Source organism: Ochotona princeps, chromosome 29 (genome assembly GCF_030435755.1).
Source record: "Ochotona princeps isolate mOchPri1 chromosome 29, mOchPri1.hap1, whole genome shotgun sequence".
In the NCBI taxonomy this organism is placed as follows: Eukaryota; Metazoa; Chordata; class Mammalia; order Lagomorpha; family Ochotonidae; genus Ochotona; species Ochotona princeps.
The window spans coordinates 2,099,246-2,113,865 of NC_080860.1; positions in this window are offsets into that span (position 1 = coordinate 2,099,246).

A 14,620-nucleotide genomic window follows, 5' to 3' on the forward strand; every position below is an offset into this window, starting at 1 on the left:
ACTGTAAACGGCACAGCATGAGCACAGCGTGCATAAACCTGCACTGACGGGAAGGGGTCTTCCCTCCTTCCTCCTTCCATCTAGCCGACGAGCCATTGGCCACACTCTGCTAGAACAGTTCTTTCTTCTCTGTGGTGTGTGTGTGTCTCTGTGTGTGTTGTCTCGTTCTGGAAGTGATGGCTCCACTCCTTTGGCTCAACTGGCCTTGGTTGGTGGTTCAGCACTCAGTTCCCATCTGCCCCCACAGGGAAGTCTTCCATTTCCATACAACAAACTAGAGTTGAGAGGGAATCATTTAAGTGACTATTTAATATCCACTTCCTTCAGAAATCGATCCTTCGCCTGATGTTACGACCTTATTAGTCTGCCTCATCACCAGAATCCAGCAGGTACCACTGGTTAATAGCAGGGTCTGTGTTCCCAGTGCGAGATTAGCCGGAGAAGAGGTTTTCCTAAGACCCTTTGGGGCTCAGTCACGAGGGGTTCATCACCTAACATCGAGCCCTAAGTGCCTCATGCTGCTATGGAGCATCAAAAGCCAGTCCTGCTCTTCCAGGTGTACATACACAACAGCTGTGACCACTGAGGCAGGAGCAGGTGCCTGCTGGGGGTTTCTGGAATGCCTTCCTTTCGAGATACAGGAGGCAAGCCCTGGTGTTGCCCATACCGCCCCGTTTCCTGCTTGGATGTGACCACCGTGCTTGGAACTCACAGCAGCCATCCTGTGATCCAAATGAAAGTGAGTCTATGGTGGAAGCTCCAGCTCCAAATGTTTCAAAAGCTGATCTTCTGCCCACAGTGTCTTAGCACCAGACACCTCACTGAGAAAGGAGGTACAACCCTGTCACACAAGCTGTCTGAGTTTTCTGTTTCCTGCGAAGTATTTCCAGCAGCTTGAGCCGTGTGTGTTTTGGGCTAAGATTCTGACCTTCTGGGTCTCATTCCTTCGTCTCTGAGATTTCTGAAGGACCCCCACCCCTGCCATCGACTGCCACAAAGACAGGTATCAAGACAATTTTCAGTGTAGAACCTGCGACCTGGTGTAGGAAGCAAAAGGAACAGGCTGAAACACGGGGTAGCATAGCTGCTGCGTCATGTGCATCCTGGTCTCCCCAGAAGTACATCTGTCGTTTTCTCTTGCTCCGTCAACGCACCTCTGAGCAGTTCAGTTACGCCAGGTAAAACCTTCTAATGATGCAAGCTGGAGTGTGATGGAGACTTCAGAAAGCGTGGGCAGCTGCTAGCTGCTCTCCGTACCTGACATTAGTTGTGCATTGACTTGACATTCACATACGAGCACTTGAATCTCAATCTTTTGATTTCCTAGTGTCAGTTCATTCTTTTCAGAATTAAAAAAAGCAAAGAATGATGTTTTTCTATTCTAGGACTAGCTATAATTAACTCCAAAAATATCTGCCTTTTATCCATGTGCAGAACTTTATATAGCTCTCGTGGGAGTCGCTGGAGAGCTAGATGCTGCTGCTGTAACCGGAAGCGAGCACCGAGGCAAACTAGGAGCTGCTTCTTCACCAACTTAGCTCCTCTGCTCCCAGCCGACTCCTAAGATTATTTTAAAAATTGGATGCACGGAGGATGATTGTTCATTGAAAAAGGGCACAGGGCAAGATGTGAGCAGAAACATACAGTGCGAACTGACCGCAGGAGCCCACTGGCCGCACTGTTCCCTTGCCTTCCATTCGTGTTGGGAGCCCAGCACTCTCCTTGCACAGCACTGAAAGTACTCTTGTGCTTGGTGCTCCCACACTGTGTTGCACAAGACCAGCATCTGCCACATGCAGAATACACACACACAGAGCTGTTATTTTGTGCATTGTGTTCTAACTTTATGTGCAATATAAGGGCAATTTTCCATACCAATGGCAAGCAAGTCAAGTCTTGCTTTTGTGCCATGACTCAGGCTCTGTGGTCAGTGAATCTCATCAGGCACTTCAGTGACCTTTGTGGCTGGACTTCTTGAGAGCTGCCATGCAGTCCATCCCGGATGCAAAGCAGCATTTAACTTCTCGTGACTTTTTTGTCTATGATACGGAACTAGTCCAACTGAATGATTGCATTTATACCAAAGGAAACCTGAGGGGTGCCCATTCAATCTCCTTTCTTCACCAGCCATGAATATTCTTCTTTTCCCCTTCATCCCAGCACATAATTATAATGGGCTCAGGTGAGCACCAAAGGGTGTAAATTGACCAAACTAGAACTTCAAAATGTTTCACGCAGGAAAGGGGAGTGGGGTGGTCATAGGAGAAGGCAGCGGGAGAATCTCTGCAGTGGCGAGCTCCACCCTCTCCCAGCAATCAGCTCCGACTTCTGTGAGGAAGACTGCAGGATGCAGAGGCTGTGGCTGCTGCCTTTGCTTGGACACTCACAGTCCCTCCCATAGTGGTCCAGAGCGACAGAGCGGGTCACACAAGATGCCCGCGAACCAGGGTGGCCAGAGCCAAGCACCTGCATCCCAGTTCCTGTCCATACGAAGCTGACACTCTAGTGAGGACTGCAGACAAGATGGCATACAGGAGTTGGGACTGCCATGGAAATCAAGTCCAGTCCTGGGAGAGAACGACTAGGAACGCAGAAAGCAAGATCTGGAATGGAGGGAAGGTTCCCTAGAAAGAGGCAATGAGAGGAAGCCAGACATACAGAGATGGAGGCCAAGAGACCAGACAGCAGCCCAGTGTCTGCACATCAGCACCAGCTTACAGGAAGGGCAGCAGGGACGGCTTGGGACCACCGGCAAAGCTGAAGCTTCTGAGCTACAAGGCGCTGGGTTGGAGTTGTCCCCACATTCTGCCATGATTCAAGGTTCACAGTCAACTTCCTCCAATTTGTAAACAGAGAATAGTCCTTTTTTCTTCACATTCAACCAGCATAACCGTCTTAAAGCTATGATTCAATTAGATCATTTGTGGAGAAGCTTGTATGTACACACACACCGAAAATTGGGATGAATATATGTATGTATGTATGTATGTATGGATGGATGGATGGATGGATGGATCACATGGAAATTCTATTTTCAGTTTTTAGAGAAGACACAACATCATTTTCCAAAATGGCTGTAGTAGTTTGCACTCCCATCAACAGCGTACAAAGCTAGATGAGGTGATAAATTATCTTAATTAACCCCAAATGCATACATGTATCATAACATTACATTGCGTCTCATGAATGCATGCAGTCATTTGCTGACAATTAAAAGTTCTCCTGGCGTGCAGCCCAAGTCACCACATGGGATGCTGCACCCCTCTTAGAGTCCCTGATTCAAGTCCTGACTGCTCTGGTCTGAACCAGCTTGCTAGCAATGCGCTTCTTGTGGGGAAGCAGACGATGGCTCAAGTCCTTGGACCCCCTGTTACCCATGTGGGGCGTCCTGATGGAGTCCCCGGCTCCTGACTCACTCTTGGCCATCTCCTGACTATTGTGGACATTTGGGCAGTGAATCAAGGCATGGAAGATTTTCTACCCCCCTCCTTCCTCTTTCTCTTCCTCTCTCTCTCTCTTCCTTTCCCTCTCCCTCTCCCTCTCATTCTCAATCTCACTCTAGCTCTTTCCTGTATACCTTTCAAATGAAATGAAAATAAATAATTACACTTTGGAAACATTGTTCAAAGTACCCATTATCCAAAGCGCCCCCCAACCTCTCCCAACCCTTCTGAGTTTCTGAGCCTAAAAAGAATAATGCAATAATCTGGCACCTAAGCAATTTAAAATGACTCAACGTAATTTCCTTTTCCTCCAGAGAAGTGGTTCATAATGTTGACCCTGACATCCCAACCCAAGAGCAGACAGAAGTGACCTTTGCCAAACCCAGCGGAGCTCAAGGACTGTAGAAAAGTTCTAGAAGGAGAGCACCAGTATGTTTAATGAGCATGAGACGGAAGTGCACGGCCACAGTGAGAAAAAGAGTCCCTGCTAAGGGCCCTAGAAGTTGACAGGAGATGTTTATTTCAAATTTAATTCAATTCAACAAATATTTAATGAGCTCTAACAAGCTAGCAGTCCTGCGCAGAGAAAGCTGAAACAATCAGCCAGCGGCGTCTGCGAGAGGCACATAATCAAAGTGACAGGCACAGATTCAGACGATGCTCTGAATAAAACATCAAGAGAACAAAGCAGAGCGTGCATGCATCACTCGCAGAGAGCTTGGTGGATGTAGGCTCACAAACACGCGACCTCACATAATGAAAATACCTAATTCCCTAATTACAGGTTGCACATTATAGCAGCATGTAATGCATTATCAGCTTCCTTCCCCTCGTTAAGTAATCTTAGAACTCTTTTCTCCAAATGACAGGGAGCTGCGTTCAACCTGAAACACGACAAAAGTAGCTTTGCTTGGTTGTTGTTCAGTGGAGCTAATGCAGTGAGAGGGAATACACCATTGATAGAAGCAATCCAGTGATACAACCACCAGACAATACCACTCCAGTGGGATGAAAAGATCACAAGACCTATTTGGTGGGCCTTATTAGCAGCGTCCTCTTGAATTTCTGCGGAGCTGCTTACTGCTTAAGTCATTGCTAAGCAACCAAACAAGTTTAAAAACACGGAAGAGACAGATCAAACCAGCTCCTTATCATTGAGTCAAAAGCGAAATCAAGGCTGCACAGCTTTTCTAGGCAAACAGCTACCTTCTTAGAAAGTGAAACTCAACTCTCCAAGGTAAGTGAGAGAGGCAGAGAGTTGTCCAAAGGCTCCAAGACAACCAACTCTTTCAGAGCCTAGAGAAGCAGCATGTGCCCACAAAGACTCGGACGCAGACACCCTCCTCCTGCCCAGCGTCCGACTCCTCAGTGTGAGGAAGCACAGATAGTCTGGTGGGCACCAGGACCCTGTCAGGGCCAGATGCAGCCAAATGTCTCGGAAGAGGTTGAGTCTGTCTTCATTCCTCTAAGCACATCTTGTGTTGGAAGCTGCTAATTGCCTAGTCAACAGCATTCCACATCTCTTTCCGCTAACAGAACCCTGATTCCGTTGGGAATACAAACATTACAACATGACATTCTCCACCCCCACTAGTGATGGGATCCATCAAGAGCCATGGTCCAGGTCAAGGGGCCTGGCGTCGGGGAGTGGTGTGGAGCTTTGCATCAGGCACAGTGTGGGGTGTACAGGAAGCACTGATGGAGACATGCAGTCTTGGCTGACAGGAACCTGTGAGCTTCTCTGCCCCTGCTTTGTCCTGTTTGCTGCCATGAGTACCGGTTCTGTGGGCTCTTTCTTTCATGTCTCAACTCAAATATTAGCCAACATCGCTGGTTCTCTGGCAGGACACACGGGTCCCGCACAGCCCTGGTTGCAGCTGCCAGTGTGTCCGACGGGCCCTTGGGAGGGACAAGCCCTCCACATTCCAGACCTAGGCTTCCATGTGCATCTGCTGAGATTCAGTCATCTTGCCCAGTCCTGCTTACACATCACCTGCTCAGGCGCAGACTGGTCCCTTTGCTGCACTTTCAGGCTCCAGCACATCCCTTTGTATGCCGAGTCCATGCAGAAGGTTCCTGCCCAGGGCTTTTGCTCTGCCCGGCATCCTGTCATTGGCAGCTCTGTGACTGGCTCCTCTGTGACTGGCTCCTCTGTGGGGTGCATGTCCCTGCTCCATCTCTTGATAGAGGCTTTCTCCCCTGGCATGCGGCTCCTGCCCAGCTCCCCTCACCACCCACCGCTGCTCATAACAGCTCCGCTTCTCCCTGGGGCTTGCGTTGTCCCTCCTCTTTGCGCCATTCTCAGCCGCATCATCTGCACCCAGTGTGAACACCTGCAGAGCTGTGACCTGGATCCACACAGGCCACAGCTGGCCTGTGGACACAGTAAACCCTTCCCAGCAGGCTGCACTCACCCCTCACTCACACCTCAGGAGCTGGAGCTCCCATAGCAACCAGACTGCTGGCCTCAGCAGGCCAGGATGTCCAGAGGAGCTGGGGGCCAGAGGCACCCACAAGCAAGTGGATAGACTTTCACCTGCTATGTTAGAATCAGACTCCAACATAGAGAAGTCTTAAATGGGGGTGATAGTAATGATCTTGGATTTCCACCAAGCTCTAGCCATCCACATTACCCCACATTTTTGACTGGTTTTGTCCCCCAAGGACGCCTGTGACCTAACCCCCCAAGCCTGTGAACATGTCATGTTGCATGGCAACCAAGGACGCCTGTGACCTAATCCCCCAAGCCTGGAAACACGTCACATTGCATGGCAGCCAAGGAAGCCTGTGACCTAACCCCCCAAGCCTGGAAACACGTCACATTGCATGGCAATCAAGGACGCCTGTGACCTAATCCCCCAAGCCTGGAAACACGTCACATTGCATGGCAGCCAAGGATGCCTGTGACCTAATCCCCAAACCTGTGAACATGTCACGTTGCATGGCAACAGAGTTGTTTTGCAAACATGAAGATTAGGGGTCTTAATACAGAGAGACTTTCCTGGTGGATGCAAACTAAGTTTAGAAGCCCCTAAAAGAGGCAGAGGAGGGGAAACAAAGTCCAATGGGGAAATGCATGGACTGAAGAGGAGGATTCTCCTAAGGTGCCCTGCCCCTGCTGACTGGTTAGGGTGAGAACAGAAAGCTCACACAGACTCTTACAGGAGGCACTGCTGGCCTGAGCGACAGAGCTTGCTGATGCTATAGGAGACCCCTGGATGATCTGCTCAGCATCTGTGAAGAGACCAGTGGGAGAAGTCACGAAACTCCTTGTCAGTTAGATGAGATTCAACTTGCAGGTCCTGAGTGTCGCAGCCAGGCAGTGCCTCGACATCAGGTTCATCTGGGTGCTCCACGTCAGGTGCATCCCTGGGCACAAACCTGTGTATGATTAACCACACTGTGACCATAGTACACTGTCCCTGGAGACCACTTATAGCAGACACAAGCCAGGTGCTGCGCTGTGGCTCTGGGTATGTTTCCAGAGGCACTGGGGGCCAAAGCGGATGAGTAAGGGCTTGGGATCATTGCAGCAGCATCTCACCTGTTGACATCAAAGACCGCTCCCCTTGCCCTGGGAGGAACCTGCTTGCTCCAGGTGGATGTGCAACCAGGCTTAGCCAACCAGTATGTCTCATCCTCTGTGCTTTAGTAGTTGGCTAGAGACGAGCTTGTGACCTACAACTATAGGCCAGTCCTGGGGTCTGTGCCACAACCTGGGGGGTTGAGACAGTAACCAGTGGAACAGCTCGTAAGAAATCCACAGGTGCTTAATAAATGATCAGCAAGCATGTCTCACGTTGTAGGTATTTGCATTTACCAGGGTAATGGTTTAAATGGTTAAATTATATTCTCCATTATTATCTGCATTCCAGGAGCATGCTGGCCATTCTCATGCCACATGAGCAGGAAGCTCAACCTGCCCAGCAGCTGAGCTCAGTGCCCAGCTGGCATGCTGGCATGCTGCAGCACTCGGGAATCAGGTGGGAAGCACCTGGTAGTTCTCTACATCTCAAAGTCTACTTGTGGCTGAAAATTATACGGAACTTCCACTGTGTTTGAGTAACGCTGATGAATGGTGTGGTCCAGTGTAAGAGTGTGAAGTCAAGCCTCTTCCTCCAGGAAGGCTCCTCTGCTTATTCTGGACAGCATTGGCCTCACATCTATGCACCCCACATCCTGTCCACCCCACATCCTGTCCACCTCACTTCCAGTCTACCCCACTTCCTGTCTACCCCACATCCTATCCACCTCACTTCCAGTCTACCCCACTTCCTGTCCACCCCATTTCCTGTCCACCCCACTTCCTGTCCACCTCACATCCTCCACAACTTCAGGAGAATCTTCCCTAGTCAAAGAATCCCAGGCTCGAAGCTTTCTACGTCCAGCCACCCAACAACATCTCTTGGATCTAGAGAGTCACTCCAAGAAAGCAGGACCCTCTTATTCTCAAAATCTCTTCTAAAATTTCAGGTACTAAGCTCTATCCCCAACCCCAGCCAGCACGGACCTGGCCCATGAGTGCTGCTATGCCCCTGCTCTATGGGCACAGGTTTGCCAGGGGCCTTGCTTGCTGGCACCAGCGAGAGCAGGTGTTGTGCTAAGGTTTTCTGGCGTGGGGAGAGCACTCCAGAAAATTACATGGCAGAGAGCAATGCTTGTAAAACACACACTCTGTTGCCCACAGGGGCCCTGTAGACAGGAGGAGATTTCCGAGGAATTCCAGAGAGGACATGAAGATCTCTGCAAAGCCATCCAGGCTGGTCAGCAGACAACAGGTCTCCCCCACTTATTACCAGCCGAGCTGAACATCTCCAGAGGGTGTGGACTGAAAGAGATGATTTCCACCTTGCTTCTGAGCTGAGCCACGGACTGAAGGCCAGGGTGCAGCTTCTAGCAGGTGGGAGGGGACATCATGCACCAACCACGGGCCACCCTCCAGCCCTGTAGACCCTTGCCCCAGAGTGGGCAGCCAGAAAGAGGCAGTCTTCTTCCGCTGCCACCCTAAACTGGACCCCAGGTCCCCAGCAGGTGCTGTGAGCCTGACTGCTGTTGTGTTGCTACTGCTGTCTCCTTCCTTGTCTGCCCTGGAGGATGTCCAGTGAGAAAAAATGCTGGGTTACCCTAGGAAAGCCCCAGCAGTTTTCCTGGGCTAGTGGCAGTTCCACCTTAAAGATAATAAAACCAAGGAAATCCCAGGGAGATGAAGCTACCCACCACTGCCAGGCAACCGGAGGTGCCAGAGGATGGCTTGGAGTCCAGGTCTGTCTGATTCCTCACACTTGTGGCTTCTTTTATTTCCTTCTCTTGGGGAAAAGGAGAGGAAGTGTCCCTGTCTGAGGCTCAGGAAGAGAGTGCTCCACAGTACAGACTTTTCAGGTGTTGTCACTTAATGCTATCTTAGCACACTGTCACTGCCATCCGCCGAGCTGCTGGGAGTGCATAGAAGGGTAGCATCACAGAGCCTCAGCAACCTGGCGGGACTCCTCGTCCTTGGTCAGATCCACACTTCTATCAGTAGCAGACTGAGTCATTATGAGAAAAGTCAATGCCAGCCAAACCACAGGGCGTCCATTTCTCTTCTCCTCTCAGACTGGTCCCAGCAGGCTCATTTCTCATCAGCCAAAATACAATCAAGTCACTAGGCTGTCAAATCAATACTTCCAGGTGATGCAATCCATCAGCCATAGGGATGTGACTCAGAACTTGATTGATTTAATCAGGTGTGCATTAGGCGTTGAGTGCCTTTGCAGAGGGAACCCTTTGTGTTTGGTGTTTCCTTAATAAGAAGGGGAACATATGCTGATGTAAGAGTCCAAGTAACGTAGACGTCTTCACCTTGAACCCCATCATGCCCCATTTCTTCCACTCATGCACATATTTACAATAAGCCAGATAGCTGATGGCCCTACAGGATCTTGTCCTCCCCTTGGGGTTTAGAGTTTGGGAACTCTGGGTACTTGACAGTATCCACACCAATGGCCCAGGGGTTGGGCTATTGTCTCGGTGGTGGTGGCCTTATGTGGTGCCAGTCAGAGCCTAACCTGCCCAACCCTTCCATCTGTGCACAACTCCCAACTTGGCCCAGAGCCACTTTCTGCTGCTTGCAATCAGTGAAGCAAGCTTTACCCTGGAGCTACACGGCATGATTTTGTCTGCAACTGAGCTCAGCTCAGCTGAAGCAGAGGCCAGGAGGGTGGCAAGAAGGTACCATCACACGCTGTAAACTGACTGGCTTCACCCCAAGGAAAGCTGACTTCCTCGGGTCTTACTTTAGGACTGGAGGAGACTTAATACCCCAGGGCAAGGCTCCCACTCAGGTCAGGGTCCCTCTGCCCCATGGAGACAGGGACCTTTCTGCCTGGGCTGGGCTGGACTGGGCTGGGCTGGGCTGGGCTGGGCTGGACTGGGCTGGGCTGGGCTGGGCTGGGCTATAGAACAGAGAAGAAGCTTCTAAACAGATTTGTTTCTCCAAGCAGCAGAGGAAGAGCAAAGGCTCTAGAATTAAAATGTAAGTTTAATCTGATGGCAACATTTTTGAAATCTATACATAGAGTTTGCATAATATGCTCTTTCATAAACTTTTCCAAGACTGTGTGTGTGCATGTGTGCACTCGTGCACATGGCTAAGATAGGAAAGGGCTGCCCAAGACACTAGGGAATAACACATTCTAAGCTCCAGGCCCAGGAAGGCTTTTGAAGAGGCTAATGTTCTTGACTCTGTAGGTGAAGTGCTTTACAGCTTGGCAGTTTCCCTGCTAATCAGCTGGGACCTCAAACACAAGGATCTCTCAGAGCCTGCAAGTATGCCAGCTGTGGCCTTCAAAGATACTGAAACCCAGAGCCCGCGTGGCATTCCTGGGCAATTACACAGGGCACCCCAGGGTGACACTCCAGGTGGATGTGACCCAGTTGCACCCTTCCAGGACCCAACCATAGTCATCATTCCCTTGCTCACTCAAGGGCTCGGATTTTGCACACAGAATAAAAATAGACTATAAATATTTTATGTTTGAAGGGAGAATGAAGAAAAAAGAGCTGTACCTGTTTCCTGCTTCCTGTGTTCTGTGTGCTAGAGTAACCCTGGCTGGAGCTGAGGGAAGCGTTCTGACCCAGAGAGAAACAATCTAATGAGGTTGTGATGAATCCAAGCAGGATCCGATGAACAGCGCTCACATGGCCCTAGCTGGAGCGTAGTGAGCACGAAGCATTCGACTGCAGACCCAGATAAGAAGGAACCATCCAGGCAGCCACATGGATATGAATGGAGGCTCAAACAAACACATGGTGGCAAACAGGAGTTCCCCGTTCAGAACAATTCCTTAAGTGTACACGACGGCCCTGCCCCCCGCCCCCGACGGGGAACGTGGCTGGCTTCCTCCCATCAAGGCTGGGCAGCACACCGAGCTCCGTTTCAAAGAGCGAAAAGCTGTGGAGATGTGGACACTTTTGCCACAATCTGATGAGAGCCATATGCTTTCTCCATGGTCTTCCTCCCCCCAGCAAGCAGCCCTACCTAATCAAAGCAGACTCACGCCAACTGAAGATACTGTCTGGGACTTGTAAAGTTGATCAAGATCCACGGAAGGTCTGAAAAGGTCTGAGAAAGATCCACAGCTGAGAGAAAGTGTGCACAGTAGGTCTGTGCACTGCTTCAATTCCGTATCCTACACTTTTCCTAAAATGAAGCAAGGTCTGCTTTCGCTGCGCATAGTCCACTTCCAAGAGGACACTGACAGGTGCTTTAGGACCCTGGTGCTTGATTAAGACAGTGAGTAGTCATTGTCTGGCTGGGTTGAGATGCTGGATTCATTCCTGAGTATCTCCGTGTAACTCAGAAACATTTCCTTCTAGTCCTAGAGGAAAATGAATACTCTGTCTTCCTCACCTGGCACCGGCGAGAAGCTTGATCGTGAGCCCAGCGGTGCCTGGCTGATGAATTCATCCCTCCAAGCAAAGGCAAGGTTCCCTGGGCAATGACACCAACTTCGGATGGCAGCCCTAGAAGTCAGCCAGCAGAACCACGAGGCATGGGCCGTGTGATCAGCCAGCACTGACACCAATGTGTTCCCACCCGGTCCATCAGCCAAAGGGTTCCTTTGAAATGATTCACGTATTCGGAATCTCTGTGAGCTTGGTGCCAAGCAGGGAAAGATAAACTGGAACGCTTTTCCCCAAGACCTCTTGCTCCGAGAGATACTCCGTATCTGTTGTGATGATTCTGGTGCCTTGGAAGGAGAGGTCAGGTCCTTGTGAGTGTCACCAGGACTGAAGTGACTCTTGATGAGCTGATCATCTTCCCTTTGCCTTCACTCTAAGATTCAGAGCAAGAAATCTCTTCTCTTTAGATCCTGGGGAAATGACTGTGAAGAGGACGGGGATGCTGCTGGATCCAGGAAGGGCAGAGTCCTAAGGGTATTGTAGCACATGGCTGCTGGGCTCAGCGGACAAAACATAGAACATACAGTTCCCTCTGTGGTTACCTTAGCAACAAATAATTTTAGTACAAGTACATCCCACAGAATATTTTGCTGTACCATGGGTCTTCGAGAAGCTCATGGGAATAAAGTAGGTGAGGATCTCACAATTTTTATACCCAAATAAACTTATCTCCTGGTTCTATTCCATAAACATTGTTAAGTCTTACTAATGTGTTTGAGAGGCAAGAAGACACAAGCTAGAGAGAGGAACTGAGAAAACACAGCCCCATCCGCAAGCGCACGTCCCAGGTACCAGCAGTGGCCAAGCCCAGGCCCTTCAAGACTCACTTCAGGTCCTCCATGCAGTGGACGCCGTGTTTAGCTGCCTTGCAGGGTGTGTATGGTCAGGAAGCCGAGCTCAGGAATGGAGCTGCAGATCAACTTCAGCTCTCCGGTTTGAGATGTGGGCATCTCAGGCACCTTAGTGCTCATGATCCAGCAGCCCGCTGTGAAAGTTAACGGACACATTTACAAAATGCTGTTTTGGGTAAATGCTAGTTTCCTTTCACCCCTTTAGATCATCTGAGAGACAGCTTATCTCCTGGTCTACAAGACATAACAGAGTATACAACCCATTCCTATTTCTCTATGAGAGAAAACCTCTAACTCCTGTACATCATGTACTCTAAATGGTTTCGCAAAGGGATATATAATGTTCCTCGTGTAATACAACATCCTGTGTATTACACAGAATAAAACAACTCTGAGTGCAAAATCATCACTAACCAGAGTTGAAAAATTACAAAATCATACAGCTAAAAAGAATACATCAGCACCAGGAACACTGAGACCCAGCCAAGGAAATCTTACAAATACACTGGCAAATGGCACACACCCTAATGGGCTCCATTAGGGAAACAAATGCCAGTGCATGGCTCATACAACGCCAGTGACTAAAATAAAACCAACCGCGTTAGCGTGGACTCCCATCCCGTACTTACAGGGTAAATCAAGCAACCACTACAAAAACAAAAACATAAATTTTGAATGAATTCACAACTAGGAAGCATAGACAAATTACATGTCGACTACGTGTAGACAAAACAATATTTTAGCAAAAATCAGTAGAAAACATTGAAGTTAAAAAAAAAACTTTGATCAAATTAAAATGCTGTGTTCACGCACGCAGGAAGAAATACATATTTCCCTGACTACTGAATAGAAGAGCCAACCCGAAAGAAAAATGAAAGAAATCGTGTTTAATGACAATAAACAAGGAGCTTACTGGAATTTCTGCTCATGTCTTAGGTAATCAAACATGGTGTAGTCATAAACACAAATCAAATACAGAAAGTAAAATAAACTTGGCTTAAAATTGCCTAAGCATCCCAGAGGCCTTGTTTTTGTGTTCGACAAACAGCCTGACTCAGCTCATGCTTACTTAGCTATGAGGGAGTGGCATGCCTCGGAGCTGCCTCCAGGGCCACTAGCTTTAGCCCCTGGCAAAGGTGGAAAGCAAATATCGACTGAATTTGCGACTCAGGCTGCCTGGAACTACAGTCATCTTCCACTAAACTGCCTGGGGGACAAAGCTGACCAGGGTGGCACCGCGGTCCGCAGTGGCCAAGCGTGTGGGCAGAGCAGGAGCTAGCGCCCACCGTCAATGCAAGCATCACCGCTCTGGCTTCTCATTTCCTGCATCAGCCTTGCTGAGCACCAAAGGGCTCAGTTCCATTGTCACAGACCAGAAAAGAAAGGTGAGTTGAGCACAGGCAGGCGATCCTTTGTAGCTGGCACAGAGGTCAAGGAGAAGCCTGGCCCTTGTTGGAACTGTGGGAGGAGAGAGAAAGTAGCAGGAGTAGCCATGACCACTTCCACCCAGGGAACTGGAAACGGCCCCGGGGTCCCTGCAGTCCAAGACCCCCAATGCAGACATTAGGTCTGTCTCCCTGTGTCCCTGCACTCCTACAGGGCACAGCTCCCAGTCCTCAGGCCAGGCACACAGGCCAAGGAATGCAGGACAACCAAAGGTGGATCTTGGTGCTCAGAAGAAATTCAGAGCAGACAGTAAACTCCCCTGCCTTCCCAGAGTATGGAGCAGGAAGTGCAGAACATTCTCTGACTTCAGCAGAACATCAAAGCTCAGATGATTGTGTGTGGGGAGGAGAGATAATAGGGACAGAATGTTGTCTGTAAGTCATATTTCAAATCATTTGAGGTCTTTTTTTTGCAACGACTATGTGTGGTTTTATAATAAAAGCAACCATTAGCAGGGGCCTAGATCAGGAGCAGGGCAGGTGGGAGCAGGTGGGACAGCCACATTCCAAGTAGCAGCTTAACCTGCCCTGCCACAGGGCTGACCCCTAAATCAAATTTCGAAAACCCCATCACCCAAGTAATACCGGAGTATGCCACAGAGAGAAAACTGATCCTGGAATCTCCAACTTAGTCTCTGGAAAGATTGCACTCTCAAATGTGAAGACTGGATGCAACAGGTGACAACAGGAGACTAAAACCAGCTCTCCCTCTTGAGCTAGCACTGGGGCTCCCTAGGAGGGGCCCCGGGCCTCCTGAACCAGCACCAGAGCCTCCAGGGCTCCTTGTTTAGAAGGAAGAGCCACAGCACCTGGCATCACACACCCAACACTACTTCATAGGCTCCATGTCCCTGGCCATATGCCCCTGGTACTACCCCGTTGGTCTCCTGGGTAAGTGACCCTTGCAGCTGCCACCTGCAGTGGAGCTGAGAAGCACAAC